General features: G+C 55.1%; 1 protein-coding gene across 5 annotated transcripts in view; it reads right to left on the minus strand.

The window, feature by feature from the left end:
- MIDEAS (mitotic deacetylase associated SANT domain protein) overlaps positions 1 to 15,398 on the minus strand; it is a 68,011-nt gene that overhangs the window by 29,502 nt on the left and 23,111 nt on the right. Inside the window, exon 1 of one of the 5 annotated variants that reach the window (XM_023255826.2) lies at positions 12,971 to 14,452. The exons of 3 other annotated variants lie outside the window; for them this stretch is intronic. The gene's annotated coding sequence lies outside the window, so the exon portion shown is untranslated. Of the gene's footprint in view, positions 1 to 12,970; positions 14,453 to 15,398 lie in introns of those variants that run through there. One more of the 5 variants, XM_023255820.2, reaches the window with a different exon arrangement.

Genomic DNA, 15,398 nt, shown 5'->3' on the forward strand with positions numbered 1-15,398 from the left:
CAGGGGGTGAGGAGCCCTCCCTTCTTAGAGGAGCCCCGCATGGCCCAGCTGGCCCTCCAGCCCACACTCATATCCTGGAAAGTTCTCTCTCAGGTACTCTGGGGCCTGTGGCTACAACCACACTAAGCAAGTAGTCTGGAACGGACATCCTGGGCTAGCTAGAGTTGCTCAGGCCCTACATAAGCCTTCCCTCTGGACACAGTGCAATTGTCTGCAGTGCTGTATGCCCTGCTCTAACTGCAAGTTCACACCAGGCTGAAGGGCCCCATTTCTCCAACCCACTGGACACATAAGTCTTGTTTATAAAGGAGTTTGCAAACCAGTAAGGAAGGAGACACCAACAACAGGGACAAGGACTTGCCTCTGACACGCCCCTGGGGGCGTGAGAGAGCAGGCCCTATGCTCTGCCCATTCCCCATCCAGAGAGTCCCCAGATTAGCACTGCTCCAGATTCAACTTCAGCTCTGAAATGCAGAGCCCATGCCAATAGAGTCTCAGGGGTCTCAGCCACCAAGCTGGTCAGGCCCGGAAGGTTTGGCCAGGGTTTGAGCTGGCAGCAGTCTGAGCTGTGACCATAAAAATGCTAACACTGAGGGGCGCCTGGGTGGCTTGGTCGGTTAAGCGTCCGACTTCGGCTCAGGTCATGATCTCGCGGTCCGTGAGTTCGAGCCCCGCATCGGGCTCTGTGCTGACAGCTCAGAGCCTGGAGCCTGTTACAGATTCTGTGTCTCCCTCTCTCTCTGCCCCTCCCCTGTTCGTGCTCTGTCTCTCTGTCTCAAAAATAAATAAATGTTAAAAAAAATTTTTTTAAAAATGCTAACACTGAGATGCTTTTAAAGGGATATGTGTGAGAGAAGACTCCTTTGCCTTCTGAGCCACCTTCAGGGCTTCATTCAGGTATCTACCTTTACTGTCCCTCTCCTCTACTTCCAGCAAACACCCTCAGGAAGTCCATAGGAAGCCAGGATGTCCATGAGAGGCCAGGATAACCAGATCTGTTTTATAGGGGGGAAGCAAAGAGTCTCAGGCAGAGCCAGGAAAGGATCGAGCCTCCAGGCTCAGACTTTGCCCACACTAAGGGGACTGGCTGCCTCCCTCCTAGTCAAGGGCCACAAATAATCACAGGCAGCCCAGGAAAATCCCCTCCAACAGGATTTGGGAATCCCAGGGGAGTAAGGTAAAAACTGGCAGAAGAGATACAGCAAATATCCCTTAAGTTCCTTAAATAGCTAAACCTCTGGAAAGGGCCTCATGGGGATGGGTGGGGCCCTTGGTCTCCTTATAAATTTATGCCCTAAGGGATTCACACCACCGGAGGCTGCTCCAACCCCTCCCTCCCTTTGGAAAGGCAGGGCTCCCAGCAGGTCTCGGGCAGAGCTCTCTGGAGTCTGTGTCTGAGCCCCAGTGCCAGACTCTGCCTGAGACAGGCCAAGACACAGAGGAGCTCTCTCACAGGGGCACGGCCTCACCCTGCCTAGCTAACAACCCCCCCTCCCCTCCCCTCCTCATACACAACACCTGTGCAGCCCTCTAGGCTCTGGGAGACACAGAAGGGGCACAGTCCCTACCCGCACAGAGCTCCCAGTCCCATGGAGGAGAGACACAGAAACACACACTGATTATAATGCACAGTGGCCCATGCAGGAGCTAGAAATACAAGGAACATGTAACCTGGGGAGAGTTCCCTGACTTTGAGCCTTTGCCGCGGCTGTTCCCTCTGCCCGGAAGCCCTGCCTCCACTCTGACAATCTACCTTTCTTCAAGGCCTACCTCCTGCAGGCAGCCTGTGGCACACGCTGTTCTCACCCCTTCTGAATCTTCATGCTCTTATTCACAGTAACCACTGTCCCACAAGGCTTCTTCAATTCCTTGTGTTTCTGCACCAAGACTGGGGAGGATCAGGGCCTGGGCCCAATGGAGAGTGCAGTGGGCTGGTTGTCAGATCACCAGGTGTCTGGTCCAGGAGCTGCGGCTCACTGGTTCCTGCCTTTGAGGAACTTAGGAGCTTTGGGCTGGGCAGGGGGGACAGGGCAGGACTAAGAAACACCTTTGTAACCAGCAACTGCCACATGACATGTTAGCCACCAGCACTGACCACATGCCCAATGTGTGTGAGTACTGCTCACTTGTGTAACCACTATTCCCATCTGAGAAATGAGAAAAGGTCGGCTCTGAAAAGTACCTTGTTCCAGGTCACAGCCTAAGGACACGAATGAGGAGCCAGGATTCAAATCCAAGCCTGCCAACTCCAAACCAGATCTCTATCAGACCCTGCTGCCCATCTATGGAGAGCAGTGGTTCTCAAACCTACCCTAAGCGATCGATGGGCTCCCGGGTCTGGTGAGGCCTCAGGGGAGGGCCGTGGAAATATGCAGTGCTTCATAAGCAGCCCACGTGTTGCCCAGATGCTGGAGTAGGGGAAGACTAGAGGGTCAGGGGCTGGCACAGTGTGGTTTCTAAGGACCCATGCTCCTCCCTCCTAAAGGAGCTGACTGCCAGAGGGCCATACCCTGCCTAGGAGAAAGGAGGAGTCCCATGGAGCCCTGGATGGACTTTGCTCTCAGTTAGCCCTAGGGCTGACCACAGCTCTTAGAGCACCAGAGGCCCAGATGAATGCCATGTCTACTGAGCACATCCTATCTGTCAGGCGTAGTGCTAAATGCATTGCTGGCAACATCTCATTTAACCCTCGCTCTTCTTGGTCCCATTTTATAAGTCAGAGATGATACACTCAAAAATATCTATTTAACACAAAAGAGGACAGTAATGGAGTGACAGAGAAACAAACAAACAAAAAAAGACACAAGACAGAAATCAATAGCAAAATGGCAGACGTAAACCCAAACTTATCAATAATTATTTTGAATGTAAATAGATTGAACACCACAATTAAAAGGGGGAGTTTGGGAAAATGGGGTTAAAAAAAAATAAAAAACAACCCATTGATCCAACTATATGCTGTTTACAAGAGACAACGCTTTAGATTCAAGGACACAGGCAGGTTGAAAGTAAAAGGAAGTCAGAAGATAGACCATGCAAACAGTAACCAAAGAGCTGGATCAGCGATGCTAATATTATGCTTATAGACGTTAAGACAACTCTTACTGGAGACAAAGAAGAGCATTTTATAATGATCAAAGGGTCCAGCCATCAAGAGGATATTACAATTATAAACATATATGCACCTAACAACAGAGTCCCCAATATACGTGAACCAAAAACTGTCGGCATGTTAGGGAGAAACAGACAACTCCACGATACTAGCTGCAGACTTCAATACTCCACTTTGCATGATGGACCGAACAACTAAACAGAAGATCCACAGGAAACAGAAGACCACAACACTATAAAGCAACTAGACCTGACAGATATCTACAGAACATTCCACCCAACAACAGCAGAATTCACATTCTTCTCAAGAACACATGGAATAGTCTCTAGGATAGATCATAAATTAGGCTATAAAACAAGTCTCAATAAATTTGAAAGAGTTGAAACCATGCCAAGCATGTTCTCCAATCAAAATGAGATAGGATTAAAAATCAATAACAGAAGGAAATTTGGGGAAGTTACAGGAAATGAAGGTTATAAGTTACTTGTCAAGTTCTCCCAGCCCAGAACTGCCACTCCCTCAGACCATGGTCTCTACACCTTCTCCACAACCCTAGGAAACTGCAGAGCTCAGATTTTTGCAAATGCCTGGGTAGCCCTTCTCCCATCCCCCACACCGGACACACACTGAACCTGACCCCAAGCTTGACCCCAGAATCAAAACAGCTGTGGGAGGGCGAGGCCTGTGGGGCTGTAACAGTTTGTTATGCAGCCTGTTTCTCCCCGGGAAAAAGGCCACAGGCAAATATTTTCACTCCCCCTGCCTGTCTACAGAATATTCAAAAGAAGGAAGCAAACATTTATAGAGCACTTCCCCCCACGCCAGGCCCTTGACATACCCCGAATCCATGCTTACAAACTTCCCTTCTGGGCATCTGATTGTCTGCATTCTAGAGGGAAACCGAGGCTCTGCCGTTAAGAAGGCAGAAGCAAGATTCAAATCCCTGTTGTCAGCCTTCAGAGTCCCTGGTCTTCCCATCATTCTTCCAGAAAAATCCCAATTCCACACTTGCTGTGGGCCTCAGAAGGAATGCTACACAGGAGAACCCCACTCATATGGGCACCTCCCCCCTTCCTCTTGCTCCCTCCCAGCTGCTGCTTTTCCTGGGAGCACTTCTAAGCAGAGCACAGTATAGAACACTCCCACCAAGACATAATCCCAGCCCCAGTCTGTCAGAAACAGGCTCCTCGAAAGACTGGGGGTATCTGTGAAGCCCATGGGGTTTTGAGGTAAGGGGGGAGGGCAGCAGAGGTGAGTTGGGAGCTGCAGGGTCAGTAGGATCTCACTCTGGAACAAGAGACTCCGTTCCACAGGGAGAAAGGTGGCTTGTGCCTCTCTTCAGAGCCAACCAGCAAAGCGGGGCCCAGCTGGGGAAGCTGAACAGATTCCAAATATTAAGGGATGCCCAGTGTTCACTCAGTCCAATTCCTCGTTCCACAAAGCAGCCCAGAGAAGGAAAGAAATGAGCCTGCAGATGCACATCCAAAAGCAGAGCAGGGCCCAGAACCAAGAATTCCAATAACAATGTTTCGTGCCTCCACTTAGGCCACACCTTTTGGCAAGACACTGAGCAGGCTTGGAGCCAAGGTGAAATCCCAACATCACAAAAAATAAGGCTTTCTCCTTCACCACCATCGCCATCTCCAACACTTCCAGAGGGTGCCACTACCATGGTGCTAAGCCCATGGCACTGTTTCACCTTCACGAGGTAGGTATTAGTACTCTCCCCCTTTTTCAATGAGGAACTTGAAGGTCCAAGGGGTCAAATCACTTGCCACAGGAGTACAGAGGCAAGACAGGGACTGGAACCCACAGTCCTTTTTGCCAACTTCCTCCCCAGGGCTTCAGGCTCAACGTCTTGCTTAGTGGCTGGGACAGACGGCAGCAGCCTCTGGACTGCTCACATCTTCTCCCTGGAGAAGCAGCTCCAGCTGGCCTGGAAACCACCATGGTGTTCTGTAAGCATGGCTGGTCAGGTAAGGTGGTGGCTGAGAGAGGCCTGGGGAGGGGATGGCTTTGAAGATGAAGAGGCTACTGGTGATCACCACCACAGGGGACAACCTGTGGAAGGCTCAACATTTTCTGCTCAAGAGGAAGCCACACCCCTCCCATACTCTCCAACCCCACACCCGCAGTTGACAAACAGCCTTTTACAAATAAAGACTTGACTCTCCCCTGCTTCTCAGACATCCTAAATCCCAATGGGGCTCAGGCTCCTGTCCCTTCCTGGCACCCTGAAGTCTGGGTCAAGTCAGCTCCGTGACTGGGTTCCTACTAGTGCTGATGGCCTCCACCCAGGGCACTGAGCATCAGCCCCAGCCCTAGCAACCCGCCTCTCTGCACAGGGCTCTCCGAAAGGTTTCCTCTCAAGAACTTGAATTTCTAAACAAGGGCTATTCCCTGCACGTACTAATTAAGGGAGACAGATAGTGCCCACCCCCTCCAAAGATCATTGGTCCAAATCTCTATTTCATGACTGATAAAACTAAGAGGTGAAGTGACTTGCTCAAGGACACGCAGCTGATTCCTTGGGTGGAGGTGTGGTCAGGGCCTCCCCAGGTAGGTGTTCTTACACTCAGCACTCCCTGGCAATGCCAGGTCCTTGATGTTTGGCTCATGCCCCCTCGGTAGGGAGGCAGAACGGGGGGGGGGGGTCTGGCATGTGTGGTGTCCTTATCAGCCCAAGGTCTCCTGCGTGGTCAGCTCCAGAAGTGGCCAAGACCTACCGGGTGGCACGGGGTGGGCAGCGAGGGGGTGTCTTGCTGGTTTGGAGCAAAACAGTGGGGACAATATGGCTCCCCAATATCTGCTAGGGACCAAGAAGCACAAAAACTTGCTGTCAGCAGAGGGGATGTCATCATGGCTGCCTGGGCCTCTTGGATGAACTACAAGGTGGGCACAGAGCCGCCTGCCTCATCTGCCCAACCATCCAGTCAATGCCGCGCCCTTTCTCAGGCCCTGGTCAAGATCCAGGGCCTCTGCCAAGTGCTCACACATTCCTTGCGTTTCTCCAGTCTCTGAGCAGCTGCTTCGGGGCCTTTTTTTCCTGTGTTGATTTATTCTTTATTGTTCCTGAAATACACCCAGAGGCCTTTGGCACTAGGCACCAGCAGAGCATCCAGCCCAAGCCCCAAGTCCACACCAACCAGATTCTCTGAGACCTGGGCCAAGCCAGCTGGAACGATGGACCCCAGGGTCAGACCTCACAGCCAGGAAGGGAGACCCAAGTCCTAGAACCGATGTCAGGTGTGACTACAGAGGCTGGCATGTTTGGGGAGGAGGAGACACTGGGAAGGTCTCAGGGAGGCCAAAACTAAACCTTTCTACTCCTCCCATGCATGAACGACTCCCCCAGCAACCTCCCTCCCCCCCCCCCCCCCCCCAACACACACACACACACACACACACACACACACACACACACACACACAGCTGACCCTCATGTGCCTGTTGCCCTCCACAGCAGGGCCTCGTGGCTCAGGCTGGGCTTCTGACTGCCTTGTGCAGTGTTTGGAGAGGGAAGCCTCAGAGGGGTCTTCCCCACCCTTCCCAGCCCAGAATATCTCCCTAATCAGCCAGTCTAAAGGTGCCTGAATTCCCAACACCAGTCCTTCATTCCAAGGGTCAAAACACTGTTCCCTCTGCACATGAAAAGAGCCCAGAAGAGTGTGAGCTGCGTGGTAAAAAAGAGACAGGGCTTTAGGGTCTGACAAAATGTGCCTGGGCTTCTCCAATCACCAGCTTCTCTATGGGTCTGTTTCTCTGTCAGTAAACGGGTACACCATCTTCACCTCATAGTTACTGCGGGATTAGATGAGGCTGATATATACGTGGAGTGCCCGGCACAAAGTAAAGGCTCGAGAAATGTGCTTTCCTTTCCCCTCTGCTGGGCGGGAGTAGCATCATTGTCAGTCTTCAACACCTCGGGAGGAACTGAATGGTGCGACTCAGTTCTGCAGCTGGTTGAGTGCAGGGCTGGCCAGCATGAGCAGGACAAGGGGATAAGGGGTCCCAGCAATAGTATTGGGCTCTGCAGGCAGCCAGGGCCTCTGGCCTAAGGACCCAGGAGGCGCACACCCAGCACAGGCCTTGCCTGGGCTCAGCTGTCCCAGCAGGGCCTGCAGGGACACGGTGAGACGAGAGTCCCCACATAATACCTGGCAGAGCTTCCAGGCCCCTAATGGAGCTGCCACCCTCCTGGGCTCACTCTAAGAAGAACATTCAAAGGTAAAGTGCCATCACCTGATGGAAGCTGGGGAGGGGTGGCCAGAGGACGAATGAGCAGGGACGCCTGCAGAGCAAGTCAGCCTGCCCCAAGGCGACCACAGTGAAGGTCCCACAAGTGGAAGTGCCGCCTGGTTATTTTTGGCACCTCTTCTGCCCAAAGCCAGCAAGGAAAGGCAGCTGCTAGCAACATGGAAGGGCTGTTTATGCTCAAGTGTGCAAGCACTGATGCAGGGACAAAAAGAGCAGAGCGGCCACCGCGCAGAGGGGGCCTCTGCCCCCTTTCCTCCTCTCCTGACTGTCCCTATTAGGTCCAATCTGCCCACCACATAGTTGACATAGCGCGGGTACTTCTGCTTTCACTCAGATCCAGTCTCCCAACCACAGAACTCAAACACACACACACACACACACACACACACACACACACACACACACAGACAAATAAATAACTATGGAGCCAGCTGGAGACTCAGCCACACCCAGGAGCAGGGACAGTACTCCTCTGGGCTCTTCCTGCACCGAAGCAGCCCTCCCACCTTCCGAACTGGGAGGGGCAGGGGCCAGGGGCCGGATGGACACTGGAGCAGCTCCTCTTCCTACCCGCCTCAGGTGAGAGTGGGGGCATGGCGGGGAACCTCAAGGAATTCACTGCCTCTCTGCTTCCCCATTTGAAACGGAAAGAGTTGGGACTAGATGTCCCAAAGTTCCTTCCAGCTCTGGGATGACTCCTGGGAGCTGGGGAGCCCAGGACTGTGACCCAGGGCCAGCTGGGGAGGTCAGAGCAAGATCAGGTGGGGAGAGGGATCTGAGCGGCAGTCAGGTACACTCCCCAGGAGCTGCCAGAAGGCTGGGAGAGGGAGGAGGAGGTAGAAGGGAAGAAAGGGGGAGAAAAGCCAGCGGTACACGCACTCTCAGGGTGCCAGTTATCACGTAAGCAATTCTGAGCTCTGGGGCCCTCCCCTTCAAGGAACTGACAAATTCTGGCAACAGCAGGCTGGATGGGGCCTCTGCCTGCCCAACTGCTGGAAAAAGCTGGGAATCAAAACCCCTCACCGTTTTCCTTCTTCTCTGGACCCTATTTCCCCAGAGAAGTTGGGCAGCCTCACAGGGAACCCCCTTCTGGGTGCAAGCCTGGTATACTTCCCCCTCTTCAAGCTCTGGTGTGGACAAATCTTGCCCTGGTTGCTCCCCTCCCCCCTCCCTGAGACTCCTGGAAGAAGCAGCACTGCCTGGAAAAAATAACCCACGAGCTCCCTGCGGCTGGAGAGAAAGGCAGAGAGAACAGGGAGCACCTTCCCCAGCTGGCCACAGCACCGGGCTGCGTTCCAGGAAGAGCAAGAGCGAGAACCACTGCCAGGGAAGCCTCAGGCCCCCAGCCCCTCTCCTCCCCACCAGCCCCCGCAAACCACAGCAGGCAATCAGGTCCCTCGGGGAGACCCCCACCCCCGCCCCAGCAAAACCCCAGCTCTGTCTTGACATGTGGCAACTTCTTATATAATATGTTGGTGTCTCCCCCCTCCCCCACTCCACCCCTGCTATTTCAATTGGTGGAAGAGCCAAGGCGCTCTTTAGAGGGACAACTCCCACCCTCAGCTCCACCCAAACCTCCACTGAGGTCACACTGGGAGGCTTCAGGTGAAGCAAAGACAAGGGGACTTTTTCCTGGGCTGAGAAAGCAGCCTTCCTCCCACCCACGTGAGCAGTTCTGCCTGAGGCCTGGGCGGGTAGGTTCCTGCGAGTACCATCTGATCTCTGGGAAGCTGAGCCCTTAACCCTGGGCTGCAGGGACAGAATCCCTAGCAAAAACACACAGGCACCAGGATCCGGGCCGGTCTAGATGACGGAGGATCACACAGCTATACTCACGGCCTAGGGAGTTATAAAATGAGCTTCATTCACACAAGCCCCAATGCCCTGGAGGAGGGCCCTCCTACCACAAGCAGGACAGACTTCATTTCCTCTTCCCTGGGAGGAGCAAAAGGCACACAGCTGGACTTGGGGGGAACCAGTGAAATGATAGCCATCATCTGTTGAGTACCTACTGTGTGCCAGGCACTTTGCATGCATGATCTTGTTTAAACTTCACAGCGACCCTATTATCATCCTCATTTCACACGTGAGGAAACTGAGGCTCAGGAAGTTAAGCAATGCCCAAAGCCACACAGGAAATAAAGAAGCTGGAGTAGGAACCCACGTCTGCCCAGTCCTCATCCCTGTGCACCTGCCAGGCTTCCTTCACAGTCACTGCCCGGGGTTACTGTCCCCACACCATCCAGGAATGGTGATCTGAGTATGGGGGCGGAAGTGGGTGTGGACAAGTTTTGCCTGATGGCTCTGGAATCTGAACTGATGCCCCACTAACTGTCATCACTCCCAAGTGTGTGACTGTGACTGTAAGCGCCCCTGTAAGTGTGCATGTGTTGGGGTGGAGGGAGGGTGATCTGGATTCCAAATAGAAGTTTCCAACACAAAATTATGCTGTAATGCTTCTGATTCATAAAATGAGCTCACAGTCTCAGGGTATCCTGAATGTTGCCTCAAATGCAAATGCAGATCCCTTAAGTAAGTGGAGATTTCAGCACACTCCACCTAGCTCCAGACCTGCGTGCAGTTTATTTAGTTCAGCCCCACATAGTCAGTCTCTACTGTGTAGGAGCAACCCCTCTATCGGAATGCAACCACTAGCTGCGTTTCCTGCGTGCACGAGTGCGCGCGCATGCGCACGCTCACACTCACACACACACACACGGTGCCAAACTGGCCTGGCCAAAGGAAATGCCCAGGTTAGCAGATTCCCAGGCAGGAGGCTTCACACTCTCACCCTGAGGTCCCACTGGGGTCAGAATGACCAGACACATTCTGTCTGCCAGAAGACCAGCAGCAGGGCAGGGCCAAGAAACTGGGTTCACCAGCACCTGAATCACTCATGGACCAACCCCTTTGAAACCAAAGGTGCACTATGAGTCCCGGCAGCAGGACTCCCTGGGCCCACCACATGTAAGCCCACAGTTTCTTGATGGAGATCTTTCATTCGTTTGTTCAACTAACATATACTAAACACCTACTGGAAGCCAAGCATTGTGAGAACAGTAAGTAGCACACATTAGAGCAGAGGCTAGGGTGATCCTGAAACGTACTTGCTGCATTTCAGAATCCTCACTGCAACTGTCTGAAGGCGGGACAGAGATTCAGAGTTTATGTTTTGAGCACCACGGTGCAAAATGTACACAAATGACTACATAAGGTGGAAATGAGTGTTCAGAGAAGACTCAAAAGAAGTGGCATTTGAAACAGGCCTCAAAGGATCAGCAGGAATCTCCCAGCTACTTGTAGCCATCCCTACTCCACAGTAAGCAAAGTTTCCATCTGGGACACCCAACTGCAGGAGAGGGGCTATCAAGGCCAGATTCATGGACTGGGACCATTCCCCTTCCAAGATACTGTGCTCCATGTGCCCCCCCCCCCCCCCGCCCCCTCCCCCCACCTTCTTCCACTCCTCTTTTTCCTGGCTCTACTGGGCAGCCCTTGCCTGGATTCTGCAGTCATGGGCAGCCCTTACCTGAATCTGTAACTGTATCTTTTCCTTTTTCTTCTTTTCTCCATTTATTACAAGCAGCAGCCCACAGGGGTAAACAATTGGGTTATTTTTAAATCCCACATTTAAAAGTTGAATTCTCATCCCCATGGACATTCCAGGGCACCCTCTCCTAGCATAGAGTGAGAGTTCTGCCTGCTACTTGGAAAAGCCACACTGGCAGTGGGCAGACTGTCCCAAAGCAAGCTGTACAGTGGTGGGGGGCGGGGGGGAGGACCTTCTAGGTTCTTCACCACCTTGTCCCCTAGGAGCTACTCAGACCAGAGATGGATCCAATTAGAATGGAGACTGGGCCAGGGCCATGCAATGAGATGGTTTATCACAGTAATTGAATGTTTACACCCCTCTTATTCAACGTCCAGAGCAGTAGGAAAAAGAGGACCCATAAATTCTCAACCTGGGAAGGTTTCTCTTTTTCCCCTTAGTCCTGAAGCTACCTAACTACCTGTGGAAAGGGTGCGTTTCTTTGATCATGTGCCACATCATCCCTGGGAGGTTCTGGAGCAAAGCAGGTGGCTTCCTCTCCTCAGCCGGGGCCCCACAAGGGAGGAGAGGTTTCTCCTCAGAACAGCAGTTCTTCCACCTTCACCAGGTCTCCAGTCTCAATCCTGAAGCCGCCTGGAGAAGGAGGCCAGGCCTCCAGGCCGCCACCAGGCCAGGCTCCCCCTGCTGGAGCCAGCCAGACTTCCCCTCCCCCCAGCCATAACTGCCAACAGGGATCCCCTGCACACACGTGCCTGGGTGGCCTCCACAGTCAGCCTTGGCCAGCCAGCTCTTCTCTGATCCCACCGGCCCCCCACCCAGGCTCCACAGGCAGGCACACAAATCCGATGTGGGATGGTGGAAGCAGGAAGTTGCCACCAAAGTTGTGACCAACAAAGTTTTAAATGGGGCGAGTAACTTCCCCTTTCATCTTTCCAGCAGCTCGCTCTGGAGGCTGGGCTGGAATACCCAGTGGCCACCACTTTGAGTGGCAGGTACCTCCTCCAGACTGGCCTTCCTTGGGGCTGAGGCTTGAAAACCCCAGGGCGGCACCACGCCCTGATCCAGAGGCTTGTTTGGATGGGGGCCCTCAAGAGGGGCAACCTAGTGCACACGCTCCTGTAAGCATGAGTTGGGATGGGGGGGGGGGGGGAGTCAAACCACCTCCACCAAGCCGGCCATGTGCAGGGTCCAGACAAAACCCGGGCCCCCGAGTTCCGGGCGGGCACCCCCAAACAGTACACGATGAGGTGTGCGGAGAGCCCGGCAGGCCGCAGCAGCGCGGGCGTGCGGGGGCGGCCGAGAGGGATGACAGGTCTTAGGTGCGCCAGCAGCGCAGAGGAGCGCGGGGTGAGGCCGCCTGCCCGCCCTAAGCGCTCCAGCTTAGGCCTCTGCTGCACTTGCCCCAGCTCCCTGCCGCCCCTGCACGTCTGTCCCCTAAAGTCCCGGCGCGGGCACAGCTTCCAGGTCCACTTTGCCGTGCACACTGGCAGGACCAGGGGAAGGGGCTCCCGCGCCAAGTTCCTGCAGCTCGAGCGAGCCCCTCCCGGCGCCTCCCGGGCCTGAGCTCGGTCACGCAAGCCGCTCCCTGCGGACACCACGTTTCTCTCCGGCGGGAGGAGCAGCCGTATTCCTAGGCGGCCACCGACCCGGCGGCTCGGAACGGGGCGGCAGGGGGGGGGAAGGGGGTCCGGCCGGGGCCGCGCCCGGGTGGGCGGGGGCCGCGCGCGAGCTGCGTAGCTGCACAAACACGGCGGGCTGGCGGGGCACACGCAGCTGCGGGCTGGCGGTGCGGGCCGCGGACGAGCGGGCTGCGGAGCGGCGAACGCACGTACACACGCACACCCCGCCCCGGCCGCCCAGGCCGCAGAAGTTGACGCGCCGCGCCCCCCGCAGTCCCGCGCCCCCGCTCCCGGCCGCGCCTGCAGAGCTGCAGCCCGCGCGCCCCGCCGCCACCGCCTGCGCGCATTCCGGGGTCCCTGGGCCGCCGCCGCCAGGGCGGGCTGCTTCTCGCCGCGTGCAGGCCTCGGCCGCCGGCCGAGCACCCCACTTACCCGGCTCCTGCCCGGGCTCCAGCATCGGCTGTCCCCTTTCCGCCGCGGGCCGCCGCCTTCGGTCGCCTCCCAGGCTCCAGCCGCCTGCACGCACTCCCGGATTTTAAAAACAAACAGGCGCCGTCGCCTCCCCGCGGCGCTCGCAGGGCTTCCGCCAGCCCGCGCCTCCCAAGGCTGGGAAGTTTGCTGGCAGGGCCCGGGCGGGACGCGCGGGCTGTCACCCCTCGCTCACGGCGCAGGAGCCTCGGCGCACCCCGCGCCCGCGGTGTCTGCCTCGCGATCGCTCTCCCTCCCTCCGTGTCACCCCCAGTCCTGCGATGCAGTGTCAGGATTGCACTGCTCTGACTCATCGGTTGAGCTCACAGCTTGAAAAAAAAAAAAAAAGAGAGAGAGAGAGAGGGCGAGAGGCAACAGCGAAGGAGGAGGACTCTCTGGCGTGCTACAAAGGATTGCACAACTCCGGGCTGGGAGCGCGGAGCGCCCAGCGGCCGGCCGGCGCGCGCGGCACGGCGGCGAGCAGGAACCAGCTCCACCACTTCATCAGCACAACTGTCTCGGGTCGGCCTCGCAGCCAGCAGGCCTAGCGCCGCCTACTTCCTGCGACCAAATAAGGCCGGAGAAGGCGTCTTCAAACCTCGGGCGGCTGTCCGGGCTGGGGATTTCCAGCAGACCTCACCTCCACTCCCGAGTGGGTCGCCCTCCTCCCTCAGCCCAGGCCGGCGCCCCCGATGGCTTTGCTGGAACCAACAGGCCACGCGGCTCGTTCCTTTCACACCAAGGTCAGAAGGAGACGGTGACGAAATGCTTGGAAACCCATCGGGCCTGCCAGGAAAGTGTGTATGTGATGTTAGGGGAGGACACAAGTCGCTTTCTTCCACAAAGAAAACTCTGGCTTGGGATACGGTAAATCATGCCCAGCCCTCTCCCAGGCCACTTCATTAAGTTTCCCCAAGTTTTGCTTTTAGCTCACCAGGATCCTGGTGGTACAAAGGTTATTGAGAAACTGGCCCCAGCCCCTATAAAAGAGCCACTTGCTTAGGTAATGCAGAGCTCCTGGGTTTAACTCTGGCGACTGAGGGCACAGTTGGGGCAGCTTTTCACTGCCTGCCCACATTTCCCCTGCCTTCCCAGCTAACCGCCCAGGCCCCCTGGCTGGTGGGACGATGAGAAACATTTCTGCTGCTCTGGAGATTCTTGTCGGCCCCCACATTCAACTGAAGCTCCAGGGCCAGGAGAAAGTCCAAGGGAGATTCTTTCCATTTGTTTTGGGGTTTTGTGTTTCCCAAAGAAATGGGTCGGAAGGAAGTCTGCCCTTGAAGGAAAAAACACTGAAGAATACACTCTTTCCTGGCTGCTGCTTCTCCCTGTGACCAGTCCTCAGAAGCAAGTGCATCTCTTGCTGTCTCAGGGAGAAGGGGAGAGGCAGCAGAATGGGATTCTCACACCCTCTCTGAGCCTGCAGGGCAAGGGCCTTTGCCCCCAGAAAGCAGATGACAGAGACCTACCCCCCCCACCCCCCTCCTAAGAAGCACTCCTGTCTCTTCCGAGGCCACCCCTTTGCTGGCTGAAGCACCTGTGTGCATCTGGAGTTCACACCTCACCCAGGAGGAAAAGGGCTTATTCGTGTGCCATAGTAGGATAGATATGTCAAAATAATGACACCTTAACACAGACTTATCCTCAAAATAAAGATACTTATACCAAGGGACTGGATCAGATGACCTCTTAAAATCCCTTCCAGTTTAAAACCCATGATTCTGTGATTGTAAAAAGTGAATGGAGGAGCCAGGGAAACCACCTCCAGCAAAGAAAAGCCCAGGCTCTCGGATTTAGCATCTGATGTGACAGTACTGTTCCTGACAATTCTCAAAGCACGTCCCACACACAGCCTCCTCAACAACCCTGTGTGTGAGGGTTTTATCCCCCTTTGTTTTATGGATGAGCACGCTGAGGTTCAGAGAGGTTCAGTGACTTGCCCAAGATCACAGGGCAAGCCAATCATCTGTCACTTCTCTCTTCCTCTTCCCATCTCCCCGAGAGGAAGACAGTGAGCCATGGAGGGACTGGGGTGCTCAGGTATGCAGGCCCCTAAGTAGAGGCTAGACCTTCAGGACTCCTGGCAGAGATTCAGTGTAAAGCCTTTTTGTTTTTTCCATTTGTCTCATTTCTTCTTCCCCACTGACACCTCATCCAAGTGACGGAAACAAAAGCAAAGCCACTTCGTGTTCAGTGCCCACTGCTGCCAGGTTTCCTCTGCAGGCTTGTGGCCATCCCGTCCCTCCCCCTAGGGCCTCCCTAACCCCTGACTCTGGAGGCTTGTGGCCTCCTCTGCAGGCTTGTGGCCATCCCCTCCCCCTAACCCCTAACTCTGGCTTCAAGCCAGCCTTGAGCCAGCCCCTGAGAGCCAGTGCAGATCAGCCCAGGGATG

This window comes from Felis catus, chromosome B3, assembly GCF_018350175.1.
Source record: "Felis catus isolate Fca126 chromosome B3, F.catus_Fca126_mat1.0, whole genome shotgun sequence".
In the NCBI taxonomy this organism is placed as follows: Eukaryota; Metazoa; Chordata; class Mammalia; order Carnivora; family Felidae; genus Felis; species Felis catus.